The following is a 15,002-nucleotide window of genomic DNA, read 5'->3' on the forward strand; positions in this document are numbered from 1 at the left end:
GTGTGTGTCTGTGTGCATGTGTCTGTGTGACTGTGTGTGTGTCTCTGTGTGTGTGTGTGCATGCACATGTATGCAGGTGACCATGGAAGACCGTGTCAGATCCTCTGGAGTTGGAGTTACAGGAGGTTCTGGCCACCTGGTATGGGTGCTGGGAACCAAACTTGGGTCCCCTGAGAGATCAGTATGCACTCTCAAGTGCTGAGCCAATCTCTCCAGCCCCTAGGCCTATCTCTTCTTTGACATATAGAAATAACGCTAGTTACTGCATGGGTTCAGTGTAATGGATTGATGTGCGTAAGCATTTTCAAGCGGAGCCTGGCACTCACATGGTAAATGGGTGATAAACACTCCCAGTGCCCCAAGGACTTCCTATGCACAGCTGTTATTTCCCGCAGAACACTCTGCCAGCTGCATCGCTGCTGCCGCTTTATAGGTAAGTGCTCATCCACTGAGTGGGTGTTCAGTGCTTTGCCAAGAGTGAGCACTCGCAGTTAGGGAGGCTCAATCACAGCGCAGGAAGGAGTGGAAGCACCAGTGGGCTCCCACTAAGATAAATAATACAGAACTGCAGAGATGTCTCTGTCGGTAAAATGTTTACCACCCTGTGAGGCCCTGCTTTCAGATCCCTAGAACCCAGTGTAAAAATCCTACGCTGAGGGTGGGGGAGGAGGGGTGCAGAGGTTTGCTGGCCAGCAGACTAGCAGAATCAGTGAGCTCCAGGTTTAGTAAGAGGTCCTGCCTCTGAAACTACAGTAGAAAGGCCAGTAAGAAGGTGGCATGGGTAAAGGCTCTTGCCCTGCAAACCCAGTGACCTGATTTCAATCCCTAGAACCCACATAAAGCAAGAGGGAGAAAATTAGCTCCATAAACATGTCCTCTGACCATGCACATATAGTGGTATATGTGCCCATTCACACTTCACACCCATATAAACACAACACACAAGCATGTGGGCACGCGCGCGCGCGCGCGCACACACACACACACATACACACGATAGAAACAATAATACATTAAATAAATCATGAACCACGAGTCCATAGTGATATAAATAAGCAAACATGCAAATAAACAAATGGGCTCTGAGGAACAGCAGTCTTCACTACATCAGAATGCCAACTAGTACACAGAGGAAGTATGTGAAGTTTTTAAAAGGCCACCGATTTGGGGCCTGGAGAGATGGCTCAGTGGCTAGTAGCACTTGCTTCTTTTGCACAAGACCTGGGTTTGGTTCCTAGCACTCACTGTCTGTAACTCCAGCTCAAGGGAGTCTGAGGCCTTCTTCTGGCCTTCAGTGGTATGTTCACACATGTCATGCATATAAACTCATGCAGGCGCCCACACATACACAGATTTTTAAGTCTCTGATTAGCAAATTTCATAGTAATAATAACTGAGTTGAGTGGGAATTGTTGGGCAATGCTAAAACTACAGGGTAAATCTGAGGGGAGTAGGATTTTTTTTTTTTTTTTGAGAAACATTGTATAATGGTAAAGTTCAGCACACTCCAGCACCAGGACCCGCATGGAGTCAAAGCAGCAGGGACGGCTGGGTGGCCCCATGGAGCCTCACATGCAGAAGAGGATGAAGAAGGCAACTGTCAAACATCAAACAGAAGCATCCCACGACCTCAGACAGGACAAAACCCAGGATGGCATAGGAGAAGAGCTGCTGCCTGAGAGAGTGAGACAGGTTCCTGCAGAGCTACCAAAACCTGTGTGGTCGCCAGCCCCTGATCCAGCTTCACTAACTGTGGTGGCCCCAGTGCCAATAAACTCGCCTGCTGTCCCAGGAAATAACTGGAATAGCTGGTCTGGAATTCGGGTCTGGCCGCCTGGAGACAGCTGCTGCAGGAAGGCTGTTTAGATCAGGTCTCTGGTACTGAGGAGGGAGGCAGACACGGGCCTGATTAGACCTCTGGTACAGGGTGAGATCAGAAGTGGAGAACCATGCAGTGCCTTGGTGGTCTGCATTCAGACTGTATCCCACCTCCCTGCATCTCCTGCTCAGCCCACAGCACTCTCCCTGCTCAAGGTGACTGACTCTGACAAGGATCTTTATATATTCACCAAAAAAGCTTAAAATTACAATGGATAAAATCTTGACTTTAGAGTAGCCATACCTAAAAGACCACATAGCTGAGAGATTAAAGCTACCTGTATCAGCATTGGATAAAGCAGCATCCTGTACTTCCTGCTTCAGGAGGGACAGGGCATCTCCTCTGGTTTTGTTTTTTTGTTGTTGTTGTGGTTTTGTTTGGTTTTTTTGTTTTTTGTTTTTTTTCCAAATACACACCAAAAAAAAAAAAAATCTGTGACTAGTTAGGATAGGCACCAAAGTTTAACCAAAGTTTAAGTCTAGAACACTAGACACACTCCAGTGTGAGCCCATTCTACCACATAACTGCTTCATACTCCTCAAAGATCACAGAGGGGTTTGTTCTAGATTAGACATCTGGCAGCTAAGTGATTATGTGGTCCTGGGCCAAAAAAAAAAAAGAAAAAGGTTTTTTTTTTTTTCTATACAAGAACGTGAGTGGAACAGCTAAGCTAGCCCGTGGCGTTATATTTATGCTAACCTCCTGACTCTTGTTGAATATTAAAGAAAATGTCCTTGTTTTTAGGAATACACACTGACGGGTGACCTCCCCAGTGACCCAAGAGCTAGGAATAGCCATGGGTACATGATAAGGGAGGTTTTTTTGTTTTTTGTTTTTTTTCCAAATACACACCAAAAAAAAAAAATCTGTGACTAGTTAGGATAGGCACCAAAGTTTAACCAAAGTTTAAGTCTAGAACACTAGACACACTCCAGTGTGAGCCCATTCTACCACATAACTGCTTCATACTCCTCAAAGATCACAGAGGGGTTTGTTCTAGATTAGACATCTGGCAGCTAAGTGATTATGTGGTCCTGGGCCAAAAAAAAAAAAAGAAAAAGGTTTTTTTTTTTTCTATACAAGAACGTGAGTGGAACAGCTAAGCTAGCCCGTGGCGTTATATTTATGCTAACCTCCTGACTCTTGTTGAATATTAAAGAAAATGTCCTTGTTTTTAGGAATACACACTGACGGGTGACCTCCCCAGTGACCCAAGAGCTAGGAATAGCCATGGGTACATGATAAGGGAGGTAGCCCTGTGGCTACATGGCAAGTATTTGAAGACCTGTGGTAAGGATGTGTGAGCCTTCTTTAATATCATCTTTACACCCTTTAAAAAAATCTGGACTTATTTAAAAATTAAAAGCTATTCATAAACACAATGAGAGAACTTCTTTTCATCCTTGTTTGGAGAGGGGGTTAGGGAGAGAGGGAAAAGAGAGAGACAGAGAGAGGCCTGGCAGGCTCAGCTTCTGTGTGGACAGTTGTGTTTCCAACAGTCCTGCAAGGTGCTGACAGAGAGAAGTGTTAACATTACTTCTGGCCCTACTCCAGAGAGGGAGGAAGCAAGAAGTGGAAACAGTGAATCCCTGCACAGTCCAGGACCTGGGATGGAGAAGCGGGGAGCTGACTTGGGCAGGAGTGGAACTGGCAAGGCCATTAGTGTGAGCTTGGCTGAGTCTCAAGGACCAGAGCTCTGTCTCTCCCACCTCAGGGAAAGGTAGCAGCAAGAGACCCAAAACTCAGCTTTGACTTTCTATTAAGCAAGCACTGTTCTGGGTCATTTACATAGGTCACTGGACTAACCCTCACACCACTCACCTTGAAGATGAGGACACTGGGTTAGGAGGGGTAGGCTAGAAGGTCTGCACAGAGCAGGAAAATGAAAGAGGTTCGTTGTCTGACCATCATGCCGAATGCCACTCAAAATGCTGGCTGAACTAAGGAGCTACAAAATTAACCAATGGCTATGGAACACTGGAAAACAGAAGCCAAAAGCTAAATGAAAGCAGAAACCTGAGGGGGGGCGGGCGGCACCATTGTCAAGTCCAAAAGAAACTCAGGACAAATGGCTACCTCTGGTGTCTAATACACTACCAAAGGGCATGCTGGCCTCCAGCCTCCAGTGTCACTACTACCAGCAGCTCTTCTCAGCTCTTTTCATCCTGGCCCTCTCCCTACCCTAAACTTCTCTAGTTCATGAGCCTCCGTCCCCCAGCTTCTCATTCTCTTATAACCCTGACATTTCTGCTATGTTCTCTCTTGATCCCCTCTCTCTTTTCTGCTTCCTCTCTTGGCTGTGTCTCATCTGCTCACACTCTCTCTGTCTTTCTCCCTTGCTTTCTGCTCTTTCTCTCCTCTCATGACCATGATCAGTCTAATGGTCATTTTCATTACTTTCCCTACCTGCTCTGGACTCCTCCAGATACCTCTGGCTTTATTCTTCTTCATATCTATGATGACAAAAAAAAAAAAAAAAAAAAAAAAAAAACCTTCCCCCAACCATACCTTGGAGCTGTCACACCCCCTACATTATACATCTGGTTCCCAAACCCTCAGTTTATACACTTACTTCTCTGAGGATATCTGCTACATAATACGAACCTTAGCTTTGTTTCTCATGGACTGACTGAGTTGGGGACACTGCAGCCAACAGCCAGAGCCCTTGGGCACTAACAGAAGTCCCCTGCCCTTATAAGAAGCTAGGTTTCTAGTGATCTCCACTGACAGCCTAGAGATAAACTAAGAGGCAACTCCTGTGCACCAGCCCCACTGAAGATGCACATGGAGATCTCAATACAGAGCTGAGGGCAAAGCCATTCCCAGAGAATTCCTAACCCTGATGGCTCTTAGTGATTTTGAAGTCTCTGTTCACATTCCTTGGTTAAGTGGAAACATCTGAAGACAAAGTCTTAGGTTTAAATAGCCCTCTAGAGGTTTTGGTAAGAATGCAGAAGCAGCTAGAAGCTAATTCCTTCCTCATTTCCTGGAAGAACAAGATGCCCAAAGGTAAACAGAACAACAAACACAAGTCCTGTCCTGTAAGCCAGACTCAAGCACTGAAAGACTGAAGCACAGAAAGATATGATGATGAAATTATTATGCACACAGATAATTATTTGGGGCAGAGAGTGAAGGGCAGAGATTATAGCAAGCTAGCCCAGGAGAGGCCAATTAAAACAAAACCAACAGACAAAAACACTCCAACACACAGGCCCGACCTATGGCTGGGCGGTAACTCACCAGTAGCTTTGGCTTCAGCATTACTGGCATTTTGATTTCTATAGTTCCAGGGTGGGGTCCCATGCACTGTAGGTAGTTTAGCAAGATAGAAGTATAAAGTGCATCTCCATTGTCTACTTGACTGGATTTGGAGACACCTAGAAGACACACCCCTGAAAGTGTCTACAAGAGCATTTGCAGAGATTTGCAGAGATGAAAATCTACCCTGAATGTGGGTGGCACCATCCTATGGGCTGGGGCCTAGGACTGAATAAAAAGGAGCAAGGAAGAAAGGGAGCTAAGCGCTAGAGTTCATCCCAGCTCCCTCTTCTGGCCCCCATGAGTATTGCACACACCTGACACACACACCTTAAAGAGCTTCCTACAAATAGAGAACACATAACTCATAGGCATGTACATTTCTAAAGTGAATTAGCATATACTAAAGACAGCCACACTAAAGCAAATGGGTGGGAAGGGCCAATAACCCTACCAGAAGGAAAACACTGGACAAAAAAGAAACTGTTGCCATGGATTAGATGAAAATTCCAAGCAACTAGTGATGGGGGGGCGGGGGGGAAAGCAGCCTGAAAAAGACAATTGTTTCCATGAGGGAGAGCCATAATGCAGAAATAGAAGCTCAGTTAAGGAAAGCAAGGCAAAGCGGGGGGGGGGGGGGTTTGACAGAGGCAGGGGGCTGTCAGGAGAGATGTGAAGACAGATTAAAGAAAGCTACGGGGGTTGGGGCCAGTTGGAAGCTGGGAGCGCTTAGCCAGAGTAGAGCAATGCTAACAGGCTAGAGATCATGAAGGAAATCTGATGGGGTGAAGTGAAGACAGTGGCTGTTTTTAATTCCAGTGAAAATTATAGATACAGAAAAAAAAAAAGGACAGAGGGAGCCAACATACACATAATTAGAATTCCTGAAGAATAAAAGTCAAACAATGAAACACAATACTTAAAATAGAGTGCAGAGAGATGTTCTTGAAACCAAAGATATAAATCTACCTGAAAGGCACTCTGTGTGCCAGGGACTGTGGCCTAGAACAGCCAATTCCAAGACTCTTCTAATAAAATTAACAGACTTAAAGGGGAAACAAAAAATTCCTTTGACTAGCCACCCCCACCCTGCAAAAATGACTCATAAAGGGATAAAGTCAGGTTGTCTGCACAGCACCCAGTGCTGGACATCAGCTCAACACTCTCGGGGTGTTCTATCTATAGTATGTCTTTTTCAGATAATGACTGAGTCCTATGCCATTTTTTCCCTTTAAATATTAAAAAAATGTAAAAGTGTGTATGGGCATTTTGCCTGTGTCTAAGCACCAGGTGTGTACAGCACTCGTGGCCAGAAGAGGGAGTTGGTTCCCCTGGGACTGGAGTTACAGACGGTTGAGCCTGGCTGTGGGTGCTGGGAACTGAGCACGGCTCCTGTCCCCTTTGCCCGCTTTTACTAGGATCGCCTTTTGCTATGGAGTTGTAATCATTTCCCAAATATTATAGACACAAGACCTTTTAGGGTATACGACTCAGAAAATTTATCATCTCAGTTCAGTAAAGTGTGTATTCATCTTCTTTTTTAAGGTGATTTTTATATTTTTAGTGAGTGTGTGTGTGTGTGTGTGTGTGTGTGTGTGTGTGTGTAGGTCAGAGGATAGCCTGTGCAAATCAAATCTGTCTACCTGTGGGTCCCAGAGATGGAACTCAAGTCATCAGGTTTAGTGGTGAGAACCTTTGCACACACTTGCCATCTCACTGGTGCCTATTCATTCACTTAATGGAATTCTTTGATGTATGAAAACTTTTAATGTGTAGGCCAAGGGCCTCCCATGCAACCGAGGCTGTCCTGAACTCATGATGCTTCTGCTTCAGCCTCCAGGATGCTGGGATTGTAGACACATGTCACCAAGCCCAGCAGAAGGTTTTAATTTTGATTAAGTAGGACTTTTATATTTTTTTCTTTAACCGTTTGTGTATCTGGCATTGTACCTGAGATATCATTTAGGGCAAAAGACTTGCTCCCATGTTTTCTTCTAAGAGTTTTATAATTTTAGCTCCTATATTTTGTCATTTGGTTTTTTGGGTTTTTTTGGTTAGTTTTTTTTGTCTGGTTGTTCATGTCGAGTTAGTTTTTATACACACTATGGAGCACGGGCCCATTGTCTTTGGTCTGTGGCTATCCAGTTATACTTCTCTCTGCTTCTTTTCCAGTCCAGGACTCCAGCCCGTGGGACAGAGCTGCCTACACTTAGGATGAGTCTGCCCACTTCAGTTAACCTAGTCTAGAAAATCCTGCACACACATGCCCAGAAACTGTTTCCATGGTGACTCTCAAACCTGTCACGTGGACAAATCAAAATGAACCTTCATTCCCATCCAGTGGCCTTGGCAGTCTGGGAAGACAATTGGCCATTGACATATGATTTTGGAGCACATGTCCTGTTTCCTTATGCACTGAATCTATAGGTCAATGCGAGAATAATAAATGTCAACAATGGTAACCTTTCTAACCAACGGGCATGGAACCTTCCCATTTACTTAGTTGTCTTTAATTTCTTTCAGCAATGTTTTTACGGTACTCAGTGTTTTATTTTTATGTCTCCTTACTTAAAGTTTACTCCTAAATACTCTAATTTAACTTTAATTAAACAAATGCCTTTAAACTACAACTAAAGGCAACTTAAGAATGGTTTATTTGTGCATATGGCTCCAGAGGGATGGAGTCCATCAGGGGGGAGGGGGAGCAGCTGGAAACGGAGATCACATTATATGTGTACACAGCGAGCAGAGAGAGAGAACTGACTATTTTATGCTTTTTAATTCTATTGTAAGTTAGGTTCTTTTCTTGATTTTTCAGATTGTTCTTGGCTAGTGTGTAGAAATAAACCTGATTGGTGTGTAGTTTTGTTGTTGCGCCTCTGGTGTTTTCTAGGGGAGCCGTAATCTGTGAGTGGAGATAGCGTCACTGCTGCCTTTCCAAGCTGGATGACTTTTATTTATTCTTATGCTTAGTGGTTTTAGCTGGAGCGTCCAGTGTATTGTTCTTCCTGTTCACAACAGGAAGCTTTTGGGGCCTTCTGATTTTTATATTAGATGTTGGGTTTTGATAAAGGTCCTTGAGAAGGTTTCTTTCCTTTCCTACTTCACTGAACGCTTTGTTTTGTGCTGTTGAGACCAGGCAATGGATTCAGTGAGGTGATCTTTCCGGATGAATTGAGAGGCCAGGTGCTTTTTTTCCCCACAACTTTGCTCTACTGCTGGAGTGTAACACACTGGGTTCTTTGTGTTATATTAAATCACCTTTGCCTTCTGACTAGTTTACCGTCCTTTCAGTATGCCATTGCTCTGCCTTGCATATGTTAGCCCAGGGTTTTTGCATGTAGACATTGACCTACAGTTTTCTCACAATGGTTTGGCTTCGCTGTCAGGGTCTTGCTGGCCTCCTGACCTGAAGTGAGAAGTGCTCCCTGGCATCCCACATTTTGAACGATTTTAAAGAGAAAAAAAATGGTTCTACTTGTTCTTCACATGTTGAATAGAACTCACCACTGAAGCACTCGAGGCCTTGACTTTTCTTCTCTGAGAGTTTTTTGATTGTTAATTCAACGTCTTTACTTGGTATAAGTATACAATCAGCTTGTTTTTTAAAAAAATACATTTTCATCTTAAACCTCAATTTGTTTTGTTTTACTTGTGTGACTCAGAGTCTCACTCTTAACCCTGCCCCCAATAAAAATAGGCCACACTGGCTGAAGAGCTATCTCTGTGTAAGAGGCTGGAAACCAAGGGATGACCAAAGACAACCATGCCAGGCACATAAGTGTAATGAGGATGCTAGGATATGAGCGCATAGCAAACAAATGCAATCCAGGCCAATGAGCGTCAAGCATGATGACAAGGAGCAGTGTAATGACTCGAGTGCCACCCAAATTGAGTGCAAAAATACAGCCATGATGAATAGCTGTGCAATAGATGTCCAAGCTATTCCACTCAACGTTAATTTCCACAACGCCTGGAGGTCAGCAGCATGCTAGTATCCACCTCTCCTGATGGATCACAAGGATCAAAGTTAGTGTGCATCTGGGACAATTCTGTGGAGGCCTCCATCACAGGGAAAGACATTTTTTTTTTTTTTATCCTGAAATAGCCCAGAATAGCAGGTAACTTATCCCACATTTCTTCCAGGTTGTGGGTTGATGGAAATCAAGTTACCTCTAGCCAGACTTGCTGGTGCATGCCTGTAATCCTAGCACTCAGGGTATGAGACAGGACAGTAACATGAGTCCAGGCCAGACTAGAATACAGAATGAAACCTGTGATGGTTTGTGTATGCTTCACTCAGGGCGTGGCACTATTAGAAGGTGTGGCCTTGTTGGAGTAGGTGTGTCACTCTGGGTGTGGACTTTAAGACCCTCATCCTAGCTTCCTGGAAGCCAGTCTTCTAGTGGCCTTCAGATGAAGATGTAGAACTCTCAGCTCCTCTTGCACCATGCTTGCCTAGATTCGGCCATGTTCCTGCCTTGATGATACTGAACTGAACCTCTGAACCTATAAGCCAGCCCCAATTAAATATTGTCCATTATAAGACTTGCCTTGGTCATAGTGTCTGTTCACAGCAGGAAAACCCTAACTAAGACAGAAGTTGGCACCAGGAGTTGGGTATTGCTGTGATAGGCCACCTGACCATGCTTTTGTTTGGAAGAATGTGGATTTGGGGGACTTTGGATTTGGAAAGCAGTAGAATGCGTTAAGTTGGGCTAAATGGGCCATCCTAGTAGGAACATGGAAGACTTTGTTGCTGAGAGTAATTTGAACTGTGCTGATCGGGCCCAAGATGTTTCAGAGGAGAAGACTTTCAGTATGTTGCATAGAAACTGTTTTGTAGTATTTTGGTGAAGAATGTGGCTGCTTTTTTTTTTTTTAATTAAGAAGAAAAAAAAAGGAATACACACATACACATAGAAGAAAGAAAAAGGGAAAATACATGGGGAAGAAGAGGAGAAAGAAGGAAACAAAGAGTGGTGGTGAGAACAAAACTGGACCCTACAGGCTCATATATTTGAATGTTTGGTCACCAGTTGATGTAACTGTTTGGGGAGGGTTAGGAGGTATGTATGACCTTGTTAGAAGAGGTCTTTGAGGTTTCAAAAGCCCACACCATTCCCAGTTCTCTGTCTCTCTATCTCCCTCTGTCTCTGTCTTTCTCACTCTGTCTCCCCACCACCACCACCTCCTGTAGAGCAGATATAAGATCTCAGTTGCTGCTGCAGCACTATGCCTGCTTGCCTGTGCCATGCTTCCCACAAGGATGGTCACAGACTCTAGCCTCTGCAGCCATGAGCTCCCAGATTAAATGCTTTGTTTAACAGCTTGCTTTGGGCGTGCTGTCTCTTCACCGGAATAGGACAGTAACTAAGACAAAAAGGAAAAGGAGGAGGAGAAGCAGGGCGGAGAAAGGAGGAAGAGGAGGAGCAGCCACCAAGTTACCAATACATACCACTGCTCTGAACAAGGTGGAGAAGATCATGGGCCTGTATGTCAGTGTTCATGAGCCTGGATCCAGCGTGGCAATTATTATTTGCACGTATGTTTTATTGCAGAAATTTTATGGTGGGCCAGGGCAGGCTGGGTGTGGTTTAACTTCATGACTTGGAAAAAAGAATGGAACAGATTTTAGGAGCTCTCTACCAGTGTCTGTCACAGCCCATACCTTGGCCATTGCTTATCTGGGCATGCTTATTCTCCCACAGATAGGGCACATAGCCCTTCCCTATGGGGGGACATACAGACCTTCCCTATGGGGGATATACAGCTCTTCCCTATGGAGGACATACAGACCTTTCCTATGGGGGACATACAGACCTTCCCTATGGAGAACAAACCAATGTTCACCCAATAAGTTACGTGCAGAGCTTTCCGTAGAGTCAGCTGTGTTTCTGTGTAAGAATGATGACTTACTTCTTTGCTTTATTCTGGTTTGTTTGTTTTTATTGGCCTGTTTTCTAAACAGAAATAGAAAAGAGACATGGAGCTGGATGGGTGGGAAGGGGTGGGGTCTGGGAAGAAACGAGGGAGGGGAAACCATGATCAGGATCTACTGTATGAAAAAAAAAAAAAAAATTTCTTTTCAATTCTTGAAAGAAAAAGAATGTCAACCTAGGATGTAAAGGCCACTGGTGTGCCCCCCCTCCCCGGCCAAGTAGACAATGGTTGGCAGGGAAAGGCAAATCATGATAAATACTTCCATTCGGAAGAGGAGGCATGGATGTTACACAGGATACGGTGGGAATGATGGGGGGCCCTGGGGCCCCAGATTTGCCTTATGGAAGTTTCAGCCTTGTCTGTACTGCTCATCTGAAGTAGCTACCAGTAAGTATGTCTCCCTTAAAAGCTGTTTGGAGACCTCAACAGTTAAGAGAGTTTGTAGTACATTGGAGAAAGAAACAATCGCCTAGACACCATGTTAGGGTTCCTGTGTATTTTCCTCCAATCACTCTGTGAGCCAGTAGCCACGTGTAAGCCTCTTTCTCACATAACATTTATGCTGACTTCATGTCTGCTTATCCTTGCCTAGCCACACTCCTTCCCCTCTCCTCACGGCATGGTACAAATAGGAATATGCCCGTCTCAACATGGTGGAAGGAAATACCTGATTCCTAAAAGTTATCCTCTGATCTCCATGCATCTAGCTGCATGTGCATATATGCCCTTGTGTGTATATGTTCATGTGAACACGTATGGATACAAATTTTTCAAGTTTTAACTCTTTTTTTCTTAGATTTATTTGTTTATTTATTTTATGTGAGTTACACTGTCGCTGTCTTCAGACACACCAGAAGAGGGCATCAGATCCCATTACAGATGGTTGTGAGCCACCATGTGTTTGCTGGGAATTGACTGAGGACCTCTGGAAGAGTAGCCTGTGTTTTTAACTGCTGAGCTAGCCATCTCTCCAGCCCCGAAGTTTTAAATCTTATAGGAGCATTCCTTGGATGTTTTCAAGGCTTCTGAAGTAACCACACCTAATGATGCCTTCTGGTAGAGTTCTGAAGTCTGCTATCTTATTTGGCTTCCTGCCCTCACCCAACGATCTTGTAATTTTAGCTACCTTGGTTGTGCCAAATCAGTATTTTTGGCAGTAACAGCCTTAATATAAACCTTGTCTCCGGCCTGGGCCTTTGTTGGGCATCTTAGGTGGTTGCTGAGAAAGGCTCTAAGCAACTGAGTCTGAACTCTTAGCATGTGGGCTAAAATGCACTTATGTTTCTAGACACTGCCTGTCTTTCTTGTAATGATCTGCTCCAGGGCAGGAAGAACTAACGTGGGAAAGACTGGAGTAGCTGCAAGCTGGATTTTGAGAGACGACTTGGGACAGGTTCCCCCCACCCATCCACAGTCAATTACATGCCCCATAGGAAGAACTCTGAAAGGTCCATTCTCATGGCTGGTACAGAAGCTTAGAACAGAAAACTAGGAGTCTGTATTCTAGAAATAACATAGGTTGAATTAAAAACATATAATACCAGCTTATAATGCACTAATTAGTTTGGTGCCTGTACGCGTGTGTGGTGTGTGTGGGTGGGTTAACAGCAAAATCTCATGTAGCTCAGGTTAGTCTCAAACTCCCTATGGAGCTGGGGAGAATGACCTTGAACTCTTCTCAGGCACTTTGAAGGAGCCTTGCCCTCAAGACTTCCCTCCCTCTTCCTCTGTGCCAGATAAGGGCACCAACATCTCTCAAGCATGGCCACACTAAAACGTCAGTGTTCCTCTCCAGCCTTCTCTGAGTCACTGACCCTACTGCCCATCTTTTCCCATCATGCCCCAGAACTTCCTAAGAACCTGGGACAGATAGAATATCACTTCTGTGCCTGTAAGTAGAGGTCTTAGTTTAAATGTCGGTCAGCTACCCAATAGGATTTTACTAAACACTGATGCAGATCTGTATGTACTGACACTAAATGCAGATACATTCAAGTCAAAATGAAGAACTAACAATAACTTGCAGAGCACAAACCCATTTTACCAAAGAACCAAATAGGTACACCTAGACAGAGCGTCCAAAATGTCCATCTGTTCACCCAGGGCAGTGGGAGTATAAAGGATAAATATTGCATTATAGTGAGCAAATATTTCTTGGACAATAAATATTAGAATAATCTAAAAACAAACAAGAATTAGTGAAACATGCTTATCATGTCAGCACTTGGAAAGTGGAGGCAGAAAAAGCAGGGGTTCAAGGGGCTGTCTTTAACTGCACTGAGATCTGAAGGGCCAGCCAGCCAAGGGAAATAAGACTTTCTGTTACACACGCACTGCCACTAAACACATGACTACTTCTCAGGGAGTACAAATGATGATCTCATGGCTTCCCTGTTGACTTTTGATTCACTTTAACCCAGCAAACATTTCAGAAGTGGCTAGTCAGCGCTGGTTCCCACCAGTGGCTAAGCAGAGAGTCAGAGAGCTGCCTATGGATCCTACAATAACTCTCCAGGTGGCCATGGAGACAGTTCAGGAAGGCCTTCAGTGAGGTAGGGGTATCATCCAGATGTCTGAGACATCTGGCTCTCAGAAGGAAAAGGAGCCACAATTGAAGAGCTGAGCTGGGGGGGGGGGGGGGGGGGGCAGGAAAGTCCATAGTGGAGCTGTAGCCTGCCCCTAACCCTGGAGCTCAGCCCAGCCCAGCCTGACAGCAGCAGTGGCTGGTATCAACCACAGTTGCCTCTCAAAAGTGAGGCCCTGGCAGCTAACGGCATGTCTTGTCACAGTGGAGCCATTTTGAGTATCATGGTATTCTAACGGGCTGGAATGGGGCTAAAGACCCTAATCACCAGGACCCAGCGTCTGTCTTCCCATCTCTGAGCCAGTCAGGGAGGCATCCTTTTATAACTAATGTGTCTATTTTGTTTGTTTCATTTCCGCTGCTTTCTGGCTTGCAGAAGTAGGACTTCAAGAGGTAAAGTGTAAAGAGAGAAAGGGCAGTTTAGATCCTAAGTGTGTTATACCAGGAAGACAGGCAGACAGACAGACAGAGACAGACAGGCAGACAGACAGACAGACAGACAGACAGACACACACACACACACACACACACACACACACACACACACGTATTAGGGGACACCTGAGCACAGGGACCAGGCTACCTCTGAGCAGAGTTAGCATCTGATCTCAGGGTTAAGCAGTCTGTAGGGTTGGTCAGGGATTGATTATGAGCACAGGCTCTTCTTAGCCGAATGTTATTTGTTACCCCAGTCGCCACCTGCCGCTTAGGCGACACTCTACGCAGCTACCCCGGGGAACGTGGAATGTGGGGCGGCTGCTGAAGAGCCCTGGGAAGGGAAAGTAGAGCCAGAGTCAGAAGAATCTACAGCCCTCCACACTCCATGTGCTTTCTTCCTGGCTGCTAGGCTTGTTTTCTTCGCCGTAAACCGAGACCCACGTCGAGAAAGAGTGGGAGATGCGGTGGGAACCTGGCGCCTGAAGGCTCTGATCCTCCCTCGGCGGCGGAAGCCAGAAGGAGCCTAGGAAAAGCGAGGGAGGAAGGAACCTGATCACCGAAACGCAGGTGCGCCGGGCACAGAGCTGAGTCAGAGCGGGTTGAGAGGGCGGAGACGGAAGGAAAGAGTCGCTCACCTGCGGGGACAGCGAATGTTCATTCCCCCCCCCCGCCCCCCGCACTCGCTCTCCCTCCGGTACCACGGCTCAAACATCCCAGCCCGACTTGCCCATTGTTGGTTCGGATTCGGTCCCCTGCGGTATCCCAACACTCCCCCCAAAGAAACCTTGGCCAGGAAAGGGCAGAGAGAGTGGAATCTTGCGTGCTAGGTGACCTGGAGCTCCCTAGGAGGTCAACTGCACAGAAAAGTGCACTTTCCATCCTCGGAGCATCACCCTC

At 45.4% G+C, this 15,002-nt stretch overlaps 1 pseudogene; it reads right to left on the reverse strand.

Moving 5' to 3' along the window:
* Nucleotides 1-1,568: 1,568 nt before the first annotated feature.
* Nucleotides 1,569-1,973, reverse strand: LOC117702630 (ATP synthase F(0) complex subunit C1, mitochondrial pseudogene; annotated as a pseudogene).
* Nucleotides 1,974-15,002: the final 13,029 nt, after the last annotated feature.

This window comes from Arvicanthis niloticus, chromosome 2, assembly GCF_011762505.2.
Source record: "Arvicanthis niloticus isolate mArvNil1 chromosome 2, mArvNil1.pat.X, whole genome shotgun sequence".
NCBI lineage: Eukaryota > Metazoa > Chordata > Mammalia > Rodentia > Muridae > Arvicanthis > Arvicanthis niloticus.